This window comes from Talpa occidentalis, unplaced genomic scaffold (assembly GCF_014898055.3).
Source record: "Talpa occidentalis isolate TD23 unplaced genomic scaffold, MPIMG_talOcc4v2.1 talOcc4.4, whole genome shotgun sequence".
NCBI lineage: Eukaryota > Metazoa > Chordata > Mammalia > Eulipotyphla > Talpidae > Talpa > Talpa occidentalis.
This window is the reverse complement of record NW_023604295.1, coordinates 118,847,605-118,874,174: the sequence shown is the minus strand read 5'-3', so window position 1 is coordinate 118,874,174 and position 26,570 is coordinate 118,847,605. Positions and strand designations below refer to the sequence as shown.

Here is a 26,570-nt window from a genome sequence, read left to right as displayed (position 1 = left end):
TAAAGAGGGAATGGAAACCATATGAAAGATCAGGACACTAGAGAAAGGAAAATCTAAACAGATCTAAAAGTGATATACAGTTATTGAAGTTGGAAACCTAAAATGTGGGTTAAAAAATAAATCAGATATAATTAAGGAGAAGAAATACCTAAAAGAATACCTCAGAATACAGCTCAGAGATAAAACAATTCGAAGATAGCAAATGACAGTGAGTTCAAGATCATATTTAACTTTAAAAATACATAGCACTTACTTTGGGCAGACACTGTACTGGGCCTTTTATAAATAGCATCTCACTTAATCCTCATGTCAGTGCTTCTTTCTGTTGTCACTTCTCTCTGATGCACCATCTATATACCACCCATCAAATCACACTAATGATTTTGTTTCCCAACATAAAAAAAATCCTTTCTTGATCTTTTAGTCTCTGTGGGTTTTACCAAACCCAACATTTTGCCTTTCTCACACCAAATTTATAAAATATTTCTACAAAGCATCTTGACTTCCTCTCTGTTATATTCTCTTCAACTCACTCATCCCTCATCTAGAATATACTGTACTGCACTGAGAACACTGCTCTGAGCTGCATCTTCGTATCTGAGACAGCCTGCTTGCTATCCCAAATTTAACTTACATAAAACTGAACTTTTGATTCCCTTGTCTCCCTCATTTTCATTACAAAAACATAAAAATATATAAAAGTAAATTACCTCCCTGAAAGATGAGGTATTTCTCCAGCAGAAATAGTTTTATCAAGTAAAGTTAATCACCAGTGACGTGACAAATAGGTATTTTGCTACTCCTAATAGAACAACACTTCTGTGGTATTCCTGCCAAAAATGTATAACCTGAATCTAATCATAAGGATATATCAGACAAGCCTGTGCTCTTTAAAATGTCACAAAGCATACAGTGTTGTAGGATGATGAAGTTTTAATTCTTCCCTATTAAATGGATTCAGTTAAATATCTTTAATATCAGAAAAAATTATTTCTGTTTTACTTTTCTTGCCCAAATACAACAACTGTTCAAGCTGTTTAATAATTAATGCACAACGCAACTGAGAGAGCATACACAACAAATGCATCAGTTACACCGCCTCAGAAGAAACCGGAGAATTGGCCAGGAAACTTCCACAGAGCCTGCCAAAGTTCCAAAACAGGCACTGCTGGTCCTCCCAACTTTCAAAACTCTCTTTCCCCAGCACTCAAATTCTCTGCTTTTATAAATAAGTCTGTTTACTGATGTTTGCGACATGAAGTTCTTGCTTCAAAGACGCAGTATTCATTTGTTTAACTGATTTTTCTTAAATGTTAGGTATTTTCTATTTTATTTTTACATCATTGTTCATTTTTGTATAATGTCTTTAACCGATCTTAACAAAAACACTACAGAGTTTCTGTATTTTTACACTCAATCCCCTTGGACACCTATAATTAATGAACAACTGAGATTGCAGTTCTAGTAACAAACTCACTAATGGCCACTAATTTGCTGGAAATGAATGGCTTGGACCATTAACTACACAGGACAGTTAGTCCAGGATTTGCACCTGTTGTCCACATGTAATCATTGATAGTTTTCCTTTCTTTCTTCAAAAATGTTATTTGATCAATAAATTAACATGGTCACCCTACATAAGGTCTCCTCTCAGCCTAGTGTTCTAGAATTCTTAGTACATAGATGATAACACTCCTCAAGTAGCACCTGCACCACATAAAAATTGCAATATCCATGCTATTGTTTGTCAATGCATTGCCATGCTGTATTCATTTCCTGTGGCTGCTGGGTGACTTAACACAATAGAAATGTATTCATTCACAGTTCTAGAGGACAGAAACCTAAAAGGTTTAGGTTTTGGTTTCCCTTTATGGCTGTAGGGGCAAATCGTTACTTGTCTGCCAGCATCTGCTGCCCAGCAGTTGGAATTCCTTAGTGTTCCCTGACTGTATCCCAGTCATCCCACGCTCTGCCTCCTCCTCATGGCCCTCTCCTCATCCATCTGTGTAACCTCCTTCTGCTTCACCCTTAGAAGGACACTTGTTATTGAATTTAGGTGCCTCCAGACTAGTACAAGAAAAGGATCTCGGGCCTCCTTGGTGGTGCAGGTGGTTGAGTACCCCACTGTGAAGCTGTCCGCAGCCTCTGCAGTATGGGTTTGATCCCGGCCGGCAGGTGAGAATTCCACATGGTGCAGCAGATCTCTCCTACCTCACCCGCTGCTCCCCTCAGCAGTGTATTTCTTCAGTCTGCCTGTTCTGTTCCCCGCTCTATCTTGGGTAAATCCTGTCGCCCTCCCACACATCTGGCCTGTACCCCAGTTCTTGTATAAAAATAAAAATAAATCTTTAAAAAAAGAAGAAGAAGAGGCTCTCTTCATCTCAAAATCCTTAATTACATCTGTGTAGACATTTTTTGTCTTTGTAACAGTCATATTCACAGGTCCCAGTTATAAGGACATGGGTACATTTTTTTGGAGGCTGCCATTCAACCTACTCCACATATTAAATACAAGCTTACCCTTTCTAATTATATTTTGAAAGTATGGAATTTCTGCATTACCTTAATATGGGTCCCATTGAGTCACTTATATCTGACATAATTATATCTCAGATGTGCTGATTACAAACCTACACCTTCTCTGCCTCCTGCCCTGGAGCTCTGCTTTCTGTCACCCTCTTCACAGCTGATTATTTTCTTCTCACTAGTTCAATTCATTTAGAGAGCCCATCAGTGGGGTAAGGGAGGGGAGAGAGGCACAAAAATTAAGGGGGTGCCAGAAACCACAGTCCTCAAGACAAGTGATATTCATTAAATATATGAATATTATTTGCTCAGTGACTGAGCTTTCTGGTCCCCATGGAAGTGTGGACCCAAGGTGAGTGCATGTGACATTTGCAGATCACTAATTCTAAACTATGTTTTGGAGAAGTTATATTGAGAGTTTCACATGCTGAACAATAAAGTAACCTGAGAGTTTGTTAGAAAGCCAATAGAGATTCCAGTTTGAGACTGAAAATGAAAGAATAAAGACAAAAAGAATAAAAATGAGACTGAATAACTTGGAAACTGTAATTGAGACCAGGTCTCTTTGGTTATAGCTATAAAAGGATTGTTTCTCACATGTGGTTTGGATAATCAGCATCTGAATTCATAGCTATTTTATATGTTAAAAAGGGGAGGGATGGGAGAAGGAAGAAGATAGAAGTAGAACAAAAGATACCAATAATGAAGAAAAGGAGAAGCTAAGACTGGGAGGATTTCCTGGGCTCTTTGGCTCTTCCTGGTGGCAACTGCAACCTCTGCACTCAATTCCCACTTGGAAAGTGAAGGGAGGCCTTCCAGATGAGGTAGGTCAGAGAGAGAGAGCATATTTGACAGTCATAACCAAATGCATGACTAGTCTCTGCTCAGTGAGTACTATCTGGGATAGGATAGACAGCATCTGGCCATATCTGGCCAAGTGTTTGCTTTGAGTCATCTTCTATAATTACAAGCATATAAGTGAGGACCCACCAACCAGGTCAACCCTGTTTTAGTTTGTCACCAAATCTTGTGGTTTATTTGCAAGGAAAGACAAAGACATACCCATAGTAGAAAATCACTGAGCAAAAGATGATTTGACTTCTTCACCTCAGGTGTTTTATATGTATTATGTTACACTTTTGCAGTCACAGGAAAGAATAGGTTTCTAAAAATATAATTTTTCTCAATCTGTGTTCTTCATCAAAATATTAAATTTCCTCATTAGTCTTTCAGTTTCTCTTGCATACACTGAGAATGGAAATAAAACCTGATTTTAATCACTGTGTATAATAACCACACTTAGCTTTGAGTAGCAATATCTTAAAATGCAGTCCCTGTTCAAACAGCATCACCATCACCTGAGAACTTGTTAGGAGTGCAAATTCTTGGGCTTCCCCACAGTCACTGAGTCAGAAACTCTGGAGGTGATGCCCAGCAATCTGTGTTTAATAAACCCTCCATGCAATTCTCAAAGTCTGAGAAAAACATTGATTGTATTACTGATTACAGTGACGTCATTATATAAATGAAGGCGAAACCACAGGATGGCAAGTCGTCTGTTCTCCTATCTGCTATTCAACAAAACAGATGGTTTGGTTTTGCTGTATTCACAGGTATGAAAAATAGAAACCCTAGACTCTTTCAACTGGAAATGGGATTCTGAAAGATTCTCTATTGTTTCCATTCAGTTTCCAAAGAAACATCAGATCCTGAAAAAGAAAACTTTGCATCTTAGTTGTCAATGTTGTGTCTAAAGGATGGGTGTTATGTCATTTCAGACCTGGGTGTTTGAGTAGACAGGGCAACTTAAATTCCCACAATAATTAGTGAGGGCTCAGTGCAGAAAAGAAATGTGAAGCAAAACTAAACACAAAGGAATAAACAGCAACTTTTGTTTGGATTTAAATGGATGGAAATATTTGGAGACAGAAGGAAAGAATAAACAATATACAATATCTTTAGCATGATCAACTCCTTCCCACCCAAGTTACTTCCATTTTAAATTAGAGCTGTGTTTTATTTCAATGTAAACCTTGAAATTGTTTAGAATATACAAAAGTAGAAAATAAAGGAAAGACACAGAACCACTTTCTGGAAATCTTTACAACTAAAAGCATGACTGTAAGTAAATGATTCTTGGAAAAATTATCAGAAGTATTCACATTCTTCTAAAAATTGAGTCTTAAAAAAAAAAAAAGGAAAACTAAAGGTCAGCCAGAACTTGATAAAATCAGAACGTTTACTTCCTCCCAAAAAAAAAAAAAAAACAGTACATTGGATTTTTAATGAAAGCTGGAAATAACTTTACCAAGATATGTGAGCTGTGTGATATTAAATGAAATTTTAAATTTACAACTATCTATCTCAGGTGAGTTTTATTTATTTTTTCTTTTGAAAAAAAATTTTTTTTAAGATTTATTTATTCATTTACACAAGAACTGGGGTACAGGCCAGATGTGCGGGAGGGTGATAGGATTCACCAGAGACAGAGTGGGGAACAGAACAGTCAGACTGACAAAATACACTGCTGAGGGGAGCAGCAGGCACGACAGGAGAGGTCTGTTGCGCCATGTGGGACCCTCACCAGCCAGCTGGGATCGAACCAGCGCTGCACAGGCTGTAGACAGCTTCACATCGCTGCGCTCAACCACCTGCACCACCAGGGGAGGCACTCAGGTGAGTTTTATAAGACTGAGAAGGGTCTTTGGAATTCCTAGGGCCTCCTTGACAGGTTTTCTGCTTTCCTTCTCCCTCAGGGTCTGGACAGGTACTCAATTATTAAATCTTTTTTCAGGTCTCATTGCTACTCTTCAAGAAGTTTTCCTCTCTCTGTTCAGTATTTGCACAACTTTCATCATCTGTATCTTCTGCTCTTTGGAAGAACATTGAATGTGAAAATTTTCAAGGGTTATTAATGGTTTCCAAAAAATAGTTCCATGAGCAAGAAGAAAAGGAAAAATGAGAAAAACACTACTCTAGCCCTACTGACTTGGATTCTCTGGCTAAGGCCCTGTGTTTTAACATGTTCTCTGTTATTCTGGTGTGCCGACAAGTTTGGGAAGTAATGTTTGCAAGCAAATCCCACACATTATGTCCTATCATCTGTAAACATTTCAATGTGCATCTGTAACTGACATGTGACGTGTAACAGAGTGAGAGCAATTCCTTAATAACATCCAACGTATAGGAGTCACAGGCCCCTTGGCCCAGATCACTTCAGTTGATAGCTGTTGACTCAGAATAATTACTGATATCACCCCTTTCACTCTCAAAAGTGTCCTAATTAATACAACACATTTTATGGTCACTGTTCTCAGCCTGAGTCTAAACTTTATGAACTTGATATGCAGTTAAGGACATTTGCTACCTGTCGTATTCAGCGTTAAAGATGCTTTGTAATACTTTTAAATTATGTAAACTATTTCCTGATTCTGAAGTAAAGATGATAAAGCAAGACATCTCTATTTCCTACACCCTTTTCTTGCCTTCCCTAGGTAAACATTTTTATTAGTTTTTGTCTAACCTTTATTTGTTCTTTTTGGAAACTATGAGTAAGTCCATATATTGATTCTCTTATTGCCTCTTTTAAACACTGTTCCATTGCTCAAGTTTTAAAGTAATACATCAAGAAGATAACTCCATAGCAGTGTTTAGGATTATTCCTGTGCCTTTTACAGCTCCCTAATAATCCTTTGTATGAAATAATAGCAACCAGACTTGTACTGATAGATTTTTGGATTTTTATAGCTTTTACAGTTTCAAATAATGCAGCATGAGTCTGCTTATAATTTTTCCTGCAGATTTTGGATTTCTAGAAGTGGGGCTGCTGGGTCAAAAAAATGATGTGCGTGTAATTCCACTAAGTATTGCACAATGCCTGCTCCATAGGGGCTGTATTATGTGCACATCTACCAGCTCTGCACTGAGTGCCTAGTGCCTGCTCCCCAGCACCTTCTAGGGAGAATGTATACTCTATCTTTGGGATGAGTGTCTATCTGGTATGTGAGATGTGGTGTCTCAGGGCACTTTGCTTTTTAACTAAGTATAATAGGCTCACACAGAAAAGTACAAAGCGCATGGATGATGAATTTTTATGAATTGAATACCTAGTATAACCAGTACACAAATGAAGGGACAGAAAATTACCCACACTCTAGAAGTATCTTCATGTTCTCTTAGTGCATTTTAATTCTCTTACTTTGAGCACAGGCAAACTTCTTTTCTGTGAAGGGCCATACTGTTTTTCTGTGAAACCTTCTATTTAAATACTTTGCTATTTTCCTACTGAGTGAATCCCAGTATGAGTCACAGAAACCCACAATGTTTTTTAGGAGACTTGCAGTAGCAGAATCATCATCAACTGGAACATAAGAACATAAATTGAAAAGAGATCTTTTGACCCACAATGTCTACAGACAAGAAGTAGGATGGAGAAAAGATACAACTGCAAATGCAGGCTACATTTTGTTCAAAGGGAGTAACTGACACCAAAAAGTACAGTCAAGAAACCTACAGAGTCAATCATAGAGCTCTGATCACGAACCGAATGATATGTGTCTGGCTGGTTTCAGGACTACCAAGTGCTGCCTGTTTCCCTCCTTTTTCAATGGGAGCAGGTGTGGAGATTTTCCACTCTTGCCTGGACTATAGAAGGCAGCAATAAAATTATTGGATTGCATACTTTTGATACAGAAGAGACAACTGAGCTGACTTGTGAGCATAGATTTGGTGTGAGATTGCAGAGGCAAGATGGCATCACTGCTTCTAGAATTTGATTGTAAAAACTATTCATCCTTGGGCCTCCCCTGGTGGTGCAGTGGTTGAGCGCTGGGCTGCGAGGCTGCGGGCAGCCTCTGCAGCGCCTGTTCGTTCCCTGGCCGCCGGCGAGGGTCCCACAAAAAAAACAAAAAAAAAAACAACTATTCATCCTTGAGTAATCTTTTAGAAAGCTCTGTGTTTTTCTTCTGAGAGCATTTGGAGTCTCAGCAAATTTCCTCATAACTAATGGGTGTTGCCTCTTCCTCATTAGTGGGTTTTATTTTAACAGGAGATTGGGGGTGTGGCTTATTTTGTTTCAATTTTACCCCAAAGATTGAGAAATAATAGATTCCAGGTATTGCCAAATTCCAGTAACTACCTAGAGAAGCCATACAAGAATTGAAAACTGCTTTTATAAAGCTTAATCTATTACCCAACTTGAGTTGCAAAAAGACTGGATGTGGAAAGGCAGAGAGATTTCTCTGACTGGATGAGCTGTGCTGTACCACCACCCAGCTGTGCGGGAGGAAGAGAGGAGGCCGCATAGATCATAGGCCAAATAGAGTCATGTGGGAGCTTGGCACAAGGATAATCTGAGCTGGGGTTGCTAGATCAGCCTCATGTGGCAGAGCAGACAGAAAAGGGGCTATATTGGAGGACACACCTATGTTGGGCATAACTCCTCATCCTCCAGAAAAGGAATCAGCTGTGGAAATTCACTGTACTCAGTGAGTACTCACAACCTATTAGGTTGGTGTTAGACCTGCAAAAGTTCCCCTTTGCCCCAGTTTCCCATTTCTGGGTGTGATCAGACTATTCACTTGTGTTGTCAGGGTAGAGAGCAAGCAGGAAAGCAAGATGGGAATGGAAAATGAAATTACAATAGTCATGCCTTTTATTTTCTGTATTTTTTCTACTTTGACATCTGGGGCTTTGCTGCCTAGAGAGATGGGCCCTCCCATGGCCAGTCAATTCCTGCAAATAGTAAATGATACATCCAGGAGTGTGTCTTTTGTGGGCCTGATCACCTGCCCTAGTCACCCCATGGCCACGTAAGTAGCCCTGCTACCCCAAAGTCCACTGAAGTCATTCATGCTAGTCAACACTAAACCCATTTGCCGTGTCTCACCTGTCCCCTTAGAAACCACATTCAAGATGTTGCCGCAGTTGTCTTCTCATCTCCACTCTCCAAACTGACCCTGGTGCTTCCTCCACAAGCCTGCCTCTTTATTTTTTTTTTAATTATTATTATTTTTACTTTACAAAACTGTGCCTGTCTTTTTATTGTTTTATATTCCCCTCCGCCCACCATCACTTGTGTCCCTTTGTCCCTTCCCTCCCTTCCCCTTTTCACCACAAAGCCCTCCAGATGTTTCTGTCACATGAGTAGCTTTTCATAGACTTCTTCTACAGTTTCCCTAATTGCATACATTCTAATTCTTATAATCAGTCCCACACTTTCTATCACTCATAGTTCTGCTCTTCTGATTAGATTTTAGCTGATACAACAGTTAAGGGAGATGTTGAGTATATAATTGTCTAGAAGAGTCACTCAGGCCCAAGGGTCCCAACAAGAAGGGCAAATATGGGAGTTCTCAACATGTAAGTGGCATTTAAAACCATGAGACTGGAATGTATTTCCCAAAGAAAATGCATGTAAATAGAAGATGTCCAAGCCCAGGCCTTTGGGAACTCCACAGTCAAGAGGTTGGGGAACAAACAGTGATGGATTCTAAGAAAAAGTGCCTAGTGAGATAGAAGGAAAATCAGAAAAGCACAGATAATTCAAAGTGGAGAAAGAACATTTATAAAGGACAAAGCAGCACTAACTGTGCCAAGTGCTAATAACTGGTCCAGCAAGATGAGGACTAGAAATGGTTATCAGATTTAGTAAGATCAAGGTTATTATTGACATTTTGAATAGTGCTTTGCTGAACTGGGTGAGTAAAAGTCTGATTACAGTAAGTTCAAAGGAAATAGGATCAGAAGGTCATGCTTGGGAGATCTCTGTTAGTAGAATCAGTTCAGAATCATTCATGATTCCTTCCTCACCCTGCTCTATTCTCCTTTAACTCTTTTAGCACCAACTTTAATTTTAGCTTCCAACTTTTCTCCTTGCCTTGATCATCCTCTGATTTATCCATTTCCCTTCCTTACTGTGATCTTAATGCTTTAGTATTATGATTCAATTGTGTCTTCATGTTACTTCTAGTTCCAGCTCAGGGCCACCCTCATAGGTCTTAGTTTTCTGTGATGGCCAACACCCTCTCTATCACCGCTTAGGCAAGACTAACCAACTGTGTTTTTATAGTTCATTCTCCAACTTGTATTTGTTTACAAAGGGCAGAAATTTTCTCTCCCCTCTCTCCATAACAGACACTCTATGCCAAGCACAAGCAGAGAGGAATTAAATTGGGCTCATTCTTTTCACAAATATCTTGAGATTTAGAGCGTGGTGCCAGCACAGTAGAAGTCTTAGCTTCAAGAGCAGCCATAGTTCAAAGACTTGTCCCTCCTCCACTGTGTGAGTGCTTTCCTTCAAATATTCTGCTTATAAGAAGTTGCACTCTTCAACTAGTAATTCTGCCATAAAATTGCAACAGATTCACAGGCCCTCTGAGGTCCACCCAAGGGTGGACATTCTTAAATCCCATATACCCCTGAGGGTTTCTCTAACTTGGTAAAGATCTCTTCCTGGGAATTTCATTTCCTCCTTTTCAAAGTCAAAGAGTATGCAGAGAAAGAGCAAAAGAGAAAGAGCGAGAGAAGGCCATGTTCCTTCCTTCATCTCAGGGAAGTAAATTTCCCAAGACAGAGAAGAAGGAAAAATCACATCTCATGACCGAAAGAGCTCTTCCTAAGAAACTCATCTTCCCAGTTCTTATGCACAGAAGATCACGAAAGGCTCTCTAGAGTGTCCTCCCCTTCCCCACGCTTGTCCTTGAAATTACACTCCTAGGCTTCTCTCCTGCCTGTTTATCTAATTGAGCTATGGGATTGGGCTGAAACGCAATCTGCTCACTTTCTCGCATATTAATACTCAGTCATTGTAGTTGATGATGCTAATTGCAATGTTTATTCTTCTCAGGAACATAGAGCCTAATATGAGTGGCATGATTTCTAATCTTTGTTTTTCCTAATTATTTATAAGCTATGTATTTTGTATTGTAATCAGTTGTCTTTAAAGGAAACAGAGACATTTCCTGTGATTAGCAACTGCTCTGCATGGCAACCAATTACCTATAATATGCCTAGTTAGCTAGTTTCTCTTTGACATTTTCTATCTCCCCACTTACTCGATGAAGGCAAAGGACTACATATGAAATGACTTACTGGGCCCATATACCCACAAATATGACAATTTTTATGAATAAATAGAAAGTAAAGTGCTATCTTTTCTAATCTCTGTTTTTTTGAAATTTAAATGTCCAGCTCTTTTCTGGAAATATGTGGCCTTTTATTCTAATATTTTTAGGTTTTTTTATAATTTATTTGTCATCAGTTCAATGCTTTTGTTATGATTTTGTCTCTTTAACTTTAAAGATATTAAATAAAGTACAAAAAGCAACATTTTAAAAAGTGGAACTAGATTCTTCTTACATCAGATTGACATGAGTTTTACATAAAATCATCCCTAGTATGTATACATGAAAACTCTACATATCATCGCTTCTCGGCCTTTTGGCTAAGATCAAGTGTAGCATCTGTTCTTATCAGTTTAATATCTGATACGTCGTCTACATGCTCAGTGAAATAAGCCAGAAAGAAAAAGAAAAATACCGGATGGTCTCACTCATAGCAGGAGTCTAGAAAACTTAAATAAGGGACAAGGAAAAAGAATAACTATAAGAAAGTAAAAATCAAAATCAACAAGCAACTATGAACCAGAGACACTTTATGGGGGGTGGGGGGCGGGGAGGGATTGGGGTCAAAATAAGGGGTCGCAATTGTATGGGGAGTATAAAAATAAAATTTATAATTAAAAAAAAAAGAAAACTCTCCATATCCAACCTGTACTTCATAGCCAATCAGCACTACAGAATATATTGTAAGAAAATCATAATTCCCAGCTCATCAACATGCTTAGATCCTCAAACACTAAGCCGCTGGCATTTCATTTTTTGTTAGCGTACATTTAGATGGTAAAACCAAGAAATTTTTTTCTGACTTTCCTTCCTTCAAAAGAAAACAGCCCAGCAAAATTCCAAATCATCCCTCCCACCATGTGGGATTTTCACACAGTCATAGTCATAGGAAGATAAAATTTTTTAAGGACCCAAACATTTCTTCATAAATTCTTGCTAGAATTTTTTGCTAGGATGAAAGTTTCAGTCTTAATCAGGGACTTACTTACCAGGCTCGCATCTCTCAGTTCCTTGGAGAGGTTCCTCTTTTCTTTGAGGTAATGTCTAAAACTTAAAATATAAAATGCATTCAGTTAATGCTGCCCGATGGTAGCGCTTTCTTTATCAGTGGACTCCACTAGAGAATAAAATCCTTTTCTGTAAAATCTTCAAGTTATTTTCTCCTTTATCCTCTTCTTTTTTACACTTTCAGCCATGGACGAAAGCCCCGCAAATTTGCAAAGAAAAGGTGTAAAATATACATGCATCAAGCAAATTAGGAATCATCCATTGCAAAATGATTTAAAGGTTTCTTCAAATAGATGTAACTAAACAAGTTACCTCTTTGCTTGTGCATATTTGGCAAAAGAGAATGAGTTTTTTTCAGTGCTAGAATGATAGAAGTGCAGGAAGGCACACTTCTGCTAGCCAGAGAGAGGAAGGGAAAGTGATTCTAAAACAAGCAGGAGGGTAATCAGACCTTTTGGCTCTGACAATTAATCCACAGCACGCGGCAGGAAGTGCACTGGTTAGCTAAAGTTAGGGGAACAGCGGTCTCTCACGGAACCCCAGATGTCTCACTGATTATATGCGGTGTGGTAGCTTGTAGTTTATTTTGTCAGTACTCTAAGTAAAAATATAATGAGAGGACTGCAATTAAAAAGTCATGTTAGGGGCCGCCCTGGTAGCCCAAGGAGTTAAGCACCGCACTATGAAGAAGTACACAGCCTCTGCAGCACGATTTCGATGCCCGGCCGGCCAGGGAGCAGCACACATGGCACAGCAGACCTCTCCTGGCTCGCCCACTGCTCCCCTCAGCAGTGTATTTCAGTCAGTCTGCCTGTTCTGTTCCCCACTCTGTCTCTGGTGGACCCTCTCACCCCCACCCCCACACGTCTGGCCTGTGCTCCAGCTCTTGTATGCATAAATAAATCTTTTTTAAAAAAAAAAGTCATGTTAGGACTTATTATTTCATTTCTATAAATAAAATCAAAAAGTTCTCAGTTAGTTATTATCTTCTATTCTTTCTTCCTTCCTCCTAGTCATTTTAAAGATGCAAACCTCCAATGAAATTCAACTTTTTAAAAATTAGAAAGACATGTGAATCTTTGTACTCCTAATGTTTCTTATCATAAGTAAACCATCTTACAGTATTTATTTTGATAACTTAAATTGGAAAATAACTTACACTCTCTGATTTAAACACTGAGAAAGGCCTTCCATTTCTTCGTAGAAGAATTTGGCCCACCTGGCACATAAAATACAGACAAGAATCACAAAGATTGAGAGGTAGTGGGAAACAACAAGAAATTCAGCCGGGGGGCTGAATCTGACCATCTACATCCCTTTGTATTTAGAGATCTCTGACCTCCACCAAGCCAATCCTAATGTGCTTCATCCTGTTATTAATGGAAGCCTGGAGAAGAAAATTTAGGATGGAAGTTTTTGCAAGGTCAAAACCAGAGGCAGGGGGCCTCCCTGGTGGCGCAAGGGGTTGAGACACAATCTGAGGCTGTCCCCACCTCTGCAGCATGAGTTCAATACCCTGGATGGCCTGGGAGCCACCCACATGGCTCAGCAGACCTCTCCTGGCTCACCCGCTGCTCCCCTCAGCAGTGTGCTTCAGTCAATCTGTCTTTTCTCTTCCCTACTCTATCACTGGTGAATCCTCTCACCCCCCGCAACTCTGGCCTGTACCCCAGCTCTTGTATGCATGGATAAATAAATCTTTAAAAAAAAAAAAAAAAAACCAGAGGTGAGGGCAAAAAGGATCAATTTTTACAGAAAACCAATCCAACTCAACCTCAGGGCAATAAATCCCATCAAAAAACAATATATACGAATATTTTGTGCTCTGACATAAAGCAGCTCTTTGCCCACCTGTGTCTATGCAAATATCTCTCTTTCTTTCATAAACATGCCATGTTCTGCTGAATGGGAGACTCTGTTGAATTCATTCTCAAAGGGATCCAAGGACCCCAAGCCCAAACCCTAACATCACAGCAGAGCAGAGAGTGGGCAGGGGTGAAGAAAATTACTTGAGAAGACTTCCTAAACCTTAAGTAGTGTGCATTCAGAGGAAAAATATACACAGGTAAATGTACAATACATTCAAAGATAAACCTTAAGGAAGGTTCCATTTATCAGTAATGTTTCTGTCTGTTAAAGATAACTCCCACCATTTTCAATTTAAGTGATAATACAAAATCATATGTAATAACACATTTAGCAGTCTTTAACCTTAAGTCAGAGAGTGTTCTGCCACTCCATGCTGCCTACATAGTAGCCCTGTCATGTCATATTTTGTTTACTAAGTACAAAGCCAAAAATGACCATGGATCAATATCAATATCAAGACTCTGAGATAATTATTCTAAGGCTTGTCAATCATTATTTTCCTCAAGGGCACATTTGTGGTCTTGTATCCCAGACATTTTATTTAGTTGTTTAAAATTCATAAAAATTCTCAGCACATAAATGTTTCATAATGTCCCTGGATGGTCAATTTTCATTTATGCCCAAATGCACATTCATTGAGAACATTTTGCAGTCCTAGTGGAAAATCAAGATGAATCCTGGCAAAGATTTCTTTGAGGTTAGCAAACCTAATGAAATACTTTGTACAACTAAGCATTGTTTGCAATTGTGACATAACTGCATTCTTATCTGCTTCCGGAGTTGCTTTTGTATTTATCTGAGCTGTAAATCGCTTCCAAAGGTCAGGCTACCTTCCAAAGAAGAACTCTGATTTCCTTTCAGTTAAGGCAATATCTCTGTTCTGTTTTTGCAGTATTTTATCATATTTGCTCTGTTCTCTCTTCCCTATGAAAATCTCTCTCTCTCTCAGCCATATCTTATAATGTATTCCACTCCTCTGATATTTTTCAAGACAAAAAGGATACCACTTCTGTACCTATTATATGCTGTTTTATTGAAACAGTTATGAGAAATGACACATCTTCAAGTTTTAAATGTTAGTAGTTGATCTCATTTTTTTCCTTTTTTCTACGTATTTTCTCATCATTAAAGTAGGAAATGTTCACTACACAAAATCTGGAAATTCCAGAAAACTGCAAAGCACAAAAAAAAATACAAATTAGTCACAATACCACCAGCTGTTGAAATCCAGCAGCTAGAGATAATCACACTTAAGCTTTTCTTTCAGTCCTTTTTTCTATTTGTCTATTCATTTGTAATAATATTCAGAGTATTGTATCTTGTTTCTTCCACTTTCTATTTTGAATATTTATATCCCCATATCCTTCAATGTGATTTTAATTTCTACATAATTCTCAATTTCTAAATTTCCCTCATTGCAGAGAATTTAGATATCTCCTTTATTTATTATTTTATATGTCATTCTAGGCATTCTTTAATTGTTCCTCTCATTCAAGCCACCCATTAATCTAATAGTCTCTATCCATAACAAGTTCCAGCCACCAGTGAGACAAGGGTTGCCTTCACATTTTTTTTAATGAGTGGCCTAAAGAGACTGACTTGTCTGAGGTCACACAACTAGTTATTTAAAACTTGGAATTCTTTAACTTTTTTACTTTCTCTATTTCTCATGTTCAGTCTAATTGTATCTATCCATTGGAATTGCCTTTTGAAAACCCATTTAATTCCACTTTATACCAACTCCTGCTACCCCATTGCACCCCTTCCTTGTACCCACATGCCTAAGTCACCTCGCTGAGCTTCAAGACACTGAGACTCCTTGTTCTAATTCCTCCTGCACACCACTGTCTTTCTTTATGCCACTATCCAGTTCTAAAACCTCCATGCTGCATGTACACCTGTGCCTGACTCTTAGAGGGGCATTTCCCCACCCAGTCTTACCTCATCCTCTCCCTTGTCTGCTCGTCATTCCATCCTTGGTTCCTACCTTCTCCTTGCTATATTCACCAATTCAGAAGATTATTTTATTTCCCCACATCTCTTCAAATTTTACTCACTCAGCTAAAGCCCAGATCCAGTTTCATCTACTCCATGAAATAAAAAAAAACTTCCCATTGTCTCTGAGGTTGGTCGACTTGAGTTTAAATCTCTGCCACTTTGGCTGGAGGGAGGTGGGGGAAATAATTCACTCCTCTGAGTTTATTTCTACATATGCAAATATGAATACTTATAAAAATACTTGCCATATAGCAACCTCCCAGAATCTTAGGTTGGACTGAACATGTTGCAAAGTTTTGGTAAGATGTTAAGTGTTGTACAAATGAGAGAAAAGATCATCTACAAAGAACTGGTTTAGTACCCAGGTCTGCCCACATAAAGCATTTTATGTGCATTTTATCTCATCATGCTCTCACAGTCTTTTATAGTGTGGCTCATTTTTATCTCAGTTTAGCTGTGAATTGTCCAAATGCAATGCAGTATCTTATATTACTACTACAACCCTCGGAGTCTAATACTGCACACTGTTTCAGTGATCGTTTCTCAATCTAGAGTTCTGTCTGGTAAAATCTGGATTCATGTCACAGTGGGATTAAAATATAAATGAAAGAACCCTGACTTCTAGAAGTCTCCTGGAATAGGAAAGTCTTACCTTTGTGGAGTCTTAGAAGACTGGGGTCAAGCTTAGCATACACATTTGTGAAGTCTACGAGAATATACTCTCAGTTTGAATCTTGCCTCTCAGCGTTATCACTGGCTTTTCATAGCAACCCTTATTAGACACATTTACTGAAATCAGAGAACAGAAACCAGGATGTCATGCAGGCATGCAGAAATAACACCTAGACCTTTGGATGACTTTCGCAGAAAGGTCAGGCCACCTAATCTTGACATGTTGTTAAGGACAACCTGTTGATGACTTGCCTATAAATTATCATTTAAACTGAAATTCATTTCTCAGGTTTGATTGCTTAGTTTCTAGAAACATAAAGAACGTTCCCCCTAATAATTCTACCTCTTAAAAAGTCAGTTCTAGGGCTAAGTTTAGAGTTAGTGATAAGACATAAGGTTAAGGCTAGAGTTAGGGTTGCTGCTGCACTGAGGTGTGGAGCCAGCTATCATTGGGTTGGTGATTAGTGTTAAAGTTAAAGCTGGGAATGAGGTGGAGATTTTGGTGTGTTGATGCGGATACAGATGCCTGCTAGACTTAGTGCTAGTGTCAGCACTTAGGTTTAGGGTTGGAGCTAGAGTTCGGATTAAGGCTATAGTTTAGGGCTAGGGTTGACATTATGGTTAAGTTCCTAGACATGGAGGACCCTCTGACACACAAGTATTCTTGAAAGTTTTAATTTGTGTGCTAAAAGATGGCAGGTTTTCACAGCTTTACCAACTTGCAGGGACTAATTCTAACCCCGTGGGATAGAACCTTCATTTTACAGATTTCCAAGGTTAACTGCAACAATACAATTTGTCATAATTTATCAGGATATTTTTTAAATCTTCAGTCCAGGAAAGAGAAGTAGTACTTTCAACATCAATGTTAAACTCCTAAAGTTCAATTTGTATATTATATTCACTTTGTACTGCCCTCCTTCCCTGACCTGCCTACCTCCCCCCACAACATAAAAGTTGGCTCCACTAAAGAAAAAAGCCGTGATCTCTAACCCACTTTCACTTTACCTGAAAACTATATTTTAAATTAAAATTTATGTACGTTTGGGGCACTAGTCATTTATCAATTACCATAAACAGAAAACACAATCTGTTTTTAATATAGTCGTCTGTATTTCCAGCCTAGACCTTTCTCAAAGTACAAACCTGGATTCTCCATAACTAAATGATGTTCCCCCATGGCACTGAATTTCAACAGTCTAAAAGTGAATTTACTGTCTCCACAGCCCTTACCCAAAACACCTGCCTCTCTTTTCCATAATATTTTAATGTAAACACCATTTACCCAGTGCTCCTGAACAAACACCTTCACTCAGCTCTTTTTTCCTCACCTTTCACCCTATTGTAAAAATTGTCTCAGATCTCCTTTGTATCTCTCTCTCTCTCTCTCTCTCTCTGTCTTCAATTGGGTCTTTATCATCTCTTGCCTAAATCATTGCAACTGCCTCTCAAATTAACTTCAAATAATGTCCCCACTGACTTTCACGCTCTTCCTTGTCCAATCTGTGGTCCCACTAAAATATGACTTTGTCATGTCATCCACCAGTTGGAATTCTTTCCTGGTTTTCCTTCTAGAGTCTCTTCTATGAAAACCTTCTTGCTCTTCTGCTCCCCTAAAGTTTTCCAGTTCCTCCTCTGCATCCTACCATGCCTGGTACATCTGGGGTTGCACTTACCATGCTTTATTTTGTTTATTTCCATGGAGGAGACGGTGAACTTCTGGAAGCTGAGAACATGCCCCTCATCATATGCCACAGTGCGCTGAACATGCCTGGCAGGTAGAGAGGACACAAAATTTTTCTGAAAGAAAACAGTTTGTAGAACTAAGTAACTCTCACAGAACCTCTTTATATGTTACTATGCCAGTCCCAAAATAAAACTTATGCTGTGTAAGGTTTCTTTAAAAAGCACAGCCTGCATCTTAACAGGAAGTTACAGATTAATAAACAGCTGACAGGACAAACTAAAGACTGAATCACCAGTCGACCTTAGATGTGCACCAAACATCATTATTCCTTTTGAGGAGATTTTCCAAGATGCTCAAATGCTCCAGGTACCTGGCACTATGACAAAAGTTCAGGCACTGAAAAGAGCTATAACAAAATGAATTTGGGAGTCTAGTGAATGCAGAAACTGGATGAACAGCAAGTTGTGGTCGCAGAATCTCCACCACACCCTGCCATGTCATCCACCTGTGTAACCTTGAGCCTTGTGGTGTATACTCAGCTTCTTAGTTACAATCATGAGAACATGATGTGTGATTTTCTGTAGCCACTGGCTACACTGCAATAAAACTATGGAGGTGGGCTGATTTCACATTTTTTTTAAATTTTTAAATTTATTTTTGTATAGAAGAACTGGGGTATAGGCAATAGATTCAAGGGGTGAGAGGATTCACCAGAGACAGAACAGGGAGGAGAACAGGCAGATTTATAGAAATATACTGCTGAGGGGAGCAGTAGGTGAGACAGGAGAGGTCTGTTGTACCATATGTGGGTTAGCTCCCTGGCCGGGGATTGAACTCAGGCCATAGTGGTGACAGCACTGAGACTTAATCCCTAGGCCACCCAGGAGGTCCCTGATTTCACAATTTTAAAATCAAAGTGTTCAGCTACCCATCTTCATTATAAAGCTGAAGGCCCATAAGACACAACCCCAGGTTGGTACCAGATGCCTATCACTTAACTGTTTTTTTGTGAGGAGAATTTGTGTGTGTGTGCAGGGGGTAAAGGGTACCCAAACCCCAGCACCTTGGAAGGTTCAGTTCTACTGGGAATGCCCAATAGTAGCTTTCACTTTGAAAGGGGTGAGTGGCCAGAGGAAGCAGAAGTAGATGCCTGGTAGGAGATAATTTACTGTGAAGGAGTTGTAGCCAAGCCAATCAGAAAAATAAAACTTTGGCCTAGGATCTCAGCATACCAACATTGTTAAGATTTGATCAACAAGTGCAAGTCTCCTTAATAAACATTAATTTAAAAATCCTGCCATCCGTCATGCTTACAACTGGGGACCACTCAGAAAATGTCAAATGGGCTTCCCAAACCAATCCCCTAGGACACTTGCCATTGATATAGGGCAGCAAGGGGCACTAAAACTGGCCAAGAACACTGTCAAAATGGTTTACTGGTTTACAGTCTGAGTTCTTCACCTGCATGCACAATTGCAAGACTACTCAGGTTCAGAGAATAACAATAGTGGGATTTATTTAACAAACCAGGGAAAACAAAGAGGCCACAAATGGCCATTTACCTCACCTGAAGCAGTGCCCAGTGTTTTAAAGTCCTAAATGCAAAGTCTCCCCAGATGGTGTCTTCCCACCACTGCAGACCTGGAGCAAGTGGCAGCCAGACTATAGGTTGGTATCCAATTCACAAAGACAGCAGAAGACACAACAGGAGATGCTCACCAGAGCTGCCCAGATGCCCCAGCACAGCACCAGACAATCGACACTCAAAACAGCAGCTGCAGCAGCTAAACAACCTGACAAAAGGCCACACTGACACAGCTCAGCGAAGCACCCAGCTCTGGGTCTTCACCTTCCCTGCCAGGCTGTAACAACAGCAAAGCTGGGAACAGTTTCCATCGCTCCGCTACCTGCAAAGCCTCCAAACTTTTCTGAAGTTGCTTGCTGGAAGCCTCTCGTCATCCTTCAGGAAGATCACAACACTCTTCTGGAAGATCAGCATGGTGGGGCAGAAATCAGAGACCCCCCAGACCAGAATCGCTGAATTGCTGAAAACACTGAACTCCTGAATGCTGAGTCCCAACACTGAATCCCACTGGTTGCTTCTGCAGTACTTTGTATTTCTTATCAGTCTCCACCCCCACTGATGCTTTGTTCCTATTTCACCTGGGGCTATCTATCCTCACCAGCACCTCCTCCAGGAGGCACCACCTGTAAGAGTCTTCAGCTTCAGTGTCCTGTTACACCTCCAGTTGCCCCAGCTCAACTGCCTCCATCCTCTTTCTACCTGTAAAACTTTCTTACTCCCCTCTGCCTTTGAGTTGTCACCCAACCCAGGTGAAAGTGATTGACTGCCCTGTCATAGCAAGTTCAGAATAAATAGTCTGGGCCTCCCTGGTGGCATAGCGGGTTTAACACCACACTGTGAAGCTGTCCGCAGCCTCTGCAGTGCCGGTTCAATCCCCACCGGCCATCGAGAATCCCACACGGCACAGCAGACCTCTCCTGTATCGCCCACTGCTCCCCTCAGCAGTGTATTTCTGTCGTCTGCCTGTTGTGCTCCCTGCATTGTGTCTGGTGAATCCTCTCACCCTCCCACGCCTCTGGCCTGTACCCCAGCTCTTGTGTAAAAATAAATAAATCTTAAAAAAAAAACAGTCTCTAAATCATTTCCTTACATATTCACTGCACATCCAGTTGATCTCAGGTAATCGACTCTGTACTGGGAATAAATAAGACAAAGTCCCTGCTCTTCAAGAGCCTAGTAGACCTATCAGGGGAGTCAAACACATAAGAAACTATAAGAGCAGTAATAATAATCACTAACTTTACCAAGTGCATCACAGATTCCAGGTACTCTCAGCATTTTGCATACTTCAGGAAGATTGCAACAGTCTTCTGGAAGATCAGCATGGTGGGGCAGAAATCAATGACCCCAGACCAGAATCACTGAAGATCTGAAAACACTGAACTCCCAAATGCCGAGTCCCAACACTGAATCCAGGGGATGCTTCTGCAGGCCCTTGTATTTCTTATCAGAGTCTCCACCCCCACTGATGCTTTATTCGTATTTCACCTGGGGCTATCTAGCCTCACCACTTTATTGTGGTGTCACTGTCAGAGTGCTTTTGGCCTCCCCTCCCCCTTCCCTTAGAATAATTATGGTTACTTATTAAAGTTTTTTGCTAGGTGAACTCGAAAATAGAGTCGATCTTTACGGGCAGGGAGAGGGGTATCTTAGAACCCCCAAACCTGCCTGCTCTAAATAGGTTCTGCCTTCCTACCACTACACCTATTCTAATTTCAAAAGTATTATGATGAAACACAAACCTAATAGAAACCTTAAAACAGATTTTTAGTGACTGCTTAAACAGCTTACTTCATAGAAGTGCACTTAATTACTTGCAGTAATTCATCTTTTAAGCTGTTTTTCAGTAATTCCATTAAAATTTTTTATCCATGTCATTTTCATTGAAACTTGGGGTGTTGTCTGTTTATCTTCATGACATAATCACATTTTTCTCTTTAAAAATAGTGACCAGCATATTTCTTTGACAACACAAGATTAACTTGTTCATTGAGAAAGTTGGTTTTTTAAAAAATGCAGGAAAGCACATCTAAGTCACCTTGAAATTGGAAGGATAATGAATTACTGTAAAGGGATGTGCACAGTAACTTTCTAAGAACTCTTCATCAAATTTTATTTACCTCCTGTTTCATACAAAATTTTATGCATGTACCCTGTGTTATTGTGCCTTGGTAAGCGAAGGTCTTCTATATTTAAAGCCCTAAGTGCATTCATTAATCTGGGAAAAGTACAATAATGAATATTTTATTTGTTTCCTGGTATTTGGACAGTCCATAGAGCATACATGGCAAGGTCTTGGGACTAGCAATGGTCATTTGGAAGACTGGAAGGCAAATAGATCACAAAATAGACTAAGAAGGAGTTGTTTGGAAGACAGGAGAAATGCTACACAGGGAGTAATTCTAAGATTTATCTCTGGGATAAACGTAAAACCAATGTCACAGAAAATCTTTCAAGGAGAGAATGGTCACGCATGCAAAATTCTGCTGAGAGAGCAGTAAAATAGAACAAAGCACTGAACACTGACTTTAAGAGCTACAGGTCATTAGTGATCTTGGCTAGAATTTTAAAAGTGATAGGAATGAAATTCCAGTTGGTGTTGGTGTTGGTGGAGGAGAAAAGAGGAGTTGAAGAGAGGACACAGTGAGGAACACAACCGTTCTAAGGAGGTTTCCTGTGATGGGAAGTAGAGAAATGTGTTATCAACGAGGGATAGTTTTTTTTTTAAATAATGGTTGATATCCAGTGATGTATGCAAAGATGACAGATAGGTAGATAGATAGACAGACAGATAGACAGACGGATAGATAGATAGATAGATAGATAGATAGATAGATAGATAGATAGATACATACATACATACATACATACATACATACATACATACATACATACATAGACGGATAGATAGATAGATAGATAGATAGATAGATAGATAGATAGATAGATAGATAGATAGATAGATAGACAGACTGATAGACAGGTAGACTGATAGACTGATAGACAGATGGATCAGAATGACCCAGTAAATAGGAATTGATGATGCTAGAGAAATACAGAATACTTACAGAGGTATAGCTCTTATGAAAAGAGCAGAAACAGAACACAGAATCCTAAAAGGAGAGGTTCACCTTGGAGAAGCTAATGACACTTTTTTGCAACAGGAGGGAAAGCAGAGTGAGGGAATTAAGTTACAAGTAGGTTATTACATTTAGTGATTACAAACTGGATGTTATTGTCTGCATGTATTTTTTCTCTGATGCTTGAATCAAGGTCATCCTCTAAAAATCATGAAAAGAGATGATTACCTGGTAGTGTTGAATGTTCATTTGATGTTTGTGGATTTAAATTAAAAACAATTGAGGTGTTGCTAAGCATTCGATGTGTTCTTCCTTACTTCAGTGGCTCATCCTACACCAGTGTCCTGACATTTCCCGCATCTAACCCACTTTTGAATTTTGAATTCCAAGATCACACCCTCTCATCATCATTTTTTTTCCAGTTTTCATTCACATGTGACCACTACACTGTATCATTATGAATGTCACCATGACCTTGGCATCTCACATCTCCCGGTCTGCTGGGTCATTGAGGCTTCATTTACTTCTGTGTGTTGCCTGGATTGCACAGCCCATTACTTCAGCCATTTTCTCCTTTAATAACTTCAACTCTAATTTTCTTAACCTTTTGTTCATTCATTGCGCATATTCTATAAAATTCAAGATCAACTTAATTGTTTGCCTTTTCTATTCTTACACTCACACTTTGTAGGGCAAGGCTGTGCGGGATAGAAGAAAAAAAGAAAAGCTGTGTGAGTTTTGCCACATATATTCAGTTTTTCAATGATCATGACATTTCCACTGTGTCTCCATGTGAGTTTCTTCTTTTATTCTCCCTCACTAGTTATTGTCCCATCACATTTCTGAAGTTTCATCACTTTCTCCACTGTAATTTGAAGTTGACTTATTCTTACTTATGCTAAAGAAAATAGAAGTCATCCGAACCCCAAATATTGCTGCCCCCCTCCATCAACTATATTATACACTATTTTCTCATTTCCTTTCTGCCTTATTTGGCAGAGACATCCTAACTCCCATTCTGTTTTAATCCCTCCTTGCATGTCTTACCTCCCTGCATCAGTCCTGAAAGACTTTGGTTGTGACACCCAACTTAAGCAAATAAGCCCTAAAGATGGGGCTGGATTTAACCACACCTAGTTGGAAGTGTTGTAAATTTTTCAGATTCAGACTTTGTCTTTCACTTCTAAACTTTTCCTCTTCCATTCCTCAATCCAAGGAAGATAATTCCATATAGATAGCAAAGGACACAACCAGCAACTCTAGCTTTCATTGTCCTTACAGGAAAGAAAATTTCATTTTCTTGATGATGGCTTAAGAAAAAAAAATACCAGGAAGGACTTTCACTGCCAAACTTGAGTCACCTGTTCATCTCCGAAATAGAAAATGATCAGATGGGCCACATGTATATCTCAGTGTTAGAAAGTGGAGTGGAAAGTGGGCACATGTGATTGCTGATTAACAGGTATTGGCATTTCTTCAACCAAGTCATCACACATATTCTACTTATACCTTCACACATATTCTCCTTATACCTTCCTAAGACCTGCATCCATAAAACTGCTCCATATCTTTAACCTCCTTTACTTTCACATATACAGACCTTATACACATAATACAAATGCTTGGCACATAGTAAGTGTTCAATAAATGTCAGTAGTAGAAGGAACAATAATAGTAACAATAAATGCTTCCTCTTAAGACAGTTTTGGCATTTTCTTCTAGCTTTCTTTAGTTCTTTGCCCCATTTGCTTGCTAAGCATAACTCTCTCTACTTCAGCAATATACTCTAATCTGTCTTGCACTTATATCACTCCACTGACAAATTACCAACAGCCTCCATAGTCCCAAGTCAAAAGATATGTCCCTCACTTTTCTCAACATCTTCAACTTTTGATACTGTTGACCACTTTGTGCTTCTTGCAATTCTCCATTCTTGTGATGCTTTTCAAGGGATTTTTCTATGTTAGTCACTTTGTCCTCTTCTTTAGAGGCTACTTTCTGACTTTCACTATTAATTTGAATCTAATGATTCCCAAGATGGCCCACATCTCTTTACTATAATGCAGGTTTTCATAATACAACTTCTTATGAAAGAATTACACTTGGGAAGGAGTCCAGCAAGATAGCAGCAGAGTGGACATGCCAGGTTTACCTCCTCCACTCTCTGCCTACTAACAACTAAGTTACAGTAAAACAAACCAAGCAAAATAATATTCTGAGAGAAGAACATATGACCCTAGTACACGGTAGGAACAAGAGTATGGTGAAGGGGGTAGAAAAGTGTTTAAGTGATCATTATTTATAGTGATAATGGAACAGGAAAACCCACAAGAGGTAGGGGTGGCTGTGGAGGCAGCCTAATACAGCTGTGGTATTGGGCATATGCCAACATCAGGGCCATGGAGACCCACAACTGCACTTGATAAGGAAGTGCATGAGCTAGCACCCAGGACGGAGAGTGCACTATGGGGAGTGGCAGGGGTAGGGGTGCACAGCAAAGCTTAGTGACTTGAGCCCGAGACTCTCAATATGGAAAAGCTGGATCCTGAGTCAACAGGGAGAATCAGGTCAGAGCACCCACCTCAGAGAAGAGGCTACTCCTAGAAGCTGAGGTTATATTCAAAACACCAGCCAGCCCCCACCCTTTACCCGACCCCCACACAAGGCTAAAATCAAAACAACAGAACCCTTGAATAAACTAGAACTCAAGCACCTGTCAATAACAGACGCAAACACCTCAAGATAAGGTTCCTGCTGAACACTAAAAACCTCCCTGTGCTTGTCCACATGGATAGTCCTGATAAACTAGACAAGTCCCCAAACCTGCTGACTAGCACAATCGCCTGGGAACACTTGCTAAAAGTGCTAAAAATGCAGAATGATGTTAGAATTACAGTCCCAGCAAAGCTCTGGCATTGGGTATCTGGCAACGGCATTGGGAAGGTGCCTCGCAAGCCACACCAGGGACTGCACAAGGGCATTGCTTACGTCACTACTGAATCCCTTTTGTATGTGTGTTGTGAAGTCCCCACGCTGACCTTGGGGCAAGATCCTTCCTCTCCCTGGGCCTCAGCTGCTGCGTCTAAGAAATGAAGGTTTAGATTTTCTTCCAACTTGGACATTTTGCTTGTTCATTATTCAGATACCATGCTCCCTGGCGCCTACACCTGTCTTTCCTAGTAAGAAATCCTTTGTCCAGGGCAGGCCCACTGCAGAATCCTGAGGTGACATGTCTTTCAAATCTTGTGTTCCCCAGGTGAGGTTCTTTTTTTTTTTTTAAGATTTATTTATTTATATAAGAGCAGGTATACAGGCTGGAGATGAGGTTCTTTTTAAAATCAATTAATTATAATTTATTTTTAATTGAAGTAATATTTGGATACCCCCATTAGGTATTGCCACCATAATGCTACCACCTAATCTCCCATAATCCAGCACCACAGTCCATTGTGCTTTCATACCTCTTTGTTCTTACCCTTCCTCCTATTCCCCATATTGGTGCTATCAAGAGTTAGTTTTTAAGCTTGTCTTTATCTGACCCTATAATTTATTTACTTTATATTCCTTATACACATATTAGTGACAGTGACACCATCCAGTATTTTTCTCCTTTTGACTTATTTCACTTAGCATAATCTCTTCCAGCTCCATCCATGTTGCCACAAATGGCATGAGTTTATCTTTTTTGATTGCTGAGTAATATTCCATTGTGTATATATGAACTCCTATGTGGGGTTCATTGAACCATCCTCAACCCTCACAAGAAAAACAGATTTGCTAATCACTCAGATTCCAAGGAGGTGGTCTGGCTTTCCTAGGGATGTTGATATTTTAAACAAGGCCCTCAGGCATGAGTAATATTTAACCAAAAGAAATAAATTATTAGTGAAATTAAATACCTACTTGGAAAAGGTATGGGAGACTAGGAAGTGGGAAGTGTGACAAGTTCTTTTCTTTCAGACATATCCTTCAATGACCACTCACATTCCCTGCAAGAAAGGAAAACCCTACTTGTCTATTCA

The 26,570-nt window shown here is 39.6% G+C and overlaps 1 protein-coding gene and 1 pseudogene across 1 annotated transcript in view; one reads left to right on the top strand and one right to left on the bottom strand.

The window, feature by feature from the left end:
- PSD3 (pleckstrin and Sec7 domain containing 3) overlaps nt 1–17,990 on the bottom strand; it is a 507,571-nt gene extending 489,581 nt beyond the window's left edge. Inside the window, exons 1-3 of the mRNA XM_054700958.1 lie at nt 17,873–17,990; nt 16,177–16,313; nt 11,639–11,699 (exon numbers count right to left, since the gene is read on the bottom strand). The gene's annotated coding sequence lies outside the window, so the exon portion shown is untranslated. The remainder of the gene's footprint in view (nt 1–11,638; nt 11,700–16,176; nt 16,314–17,872) is intronic.
- LOC119258384 (U2 spliceosomal RNA) lies at nt 10,950–11,082 on the top strand (annotated as a pseudogene).
- Nucleotides 17,991–26,570: the final 8,580 nt, after the last annotated feature.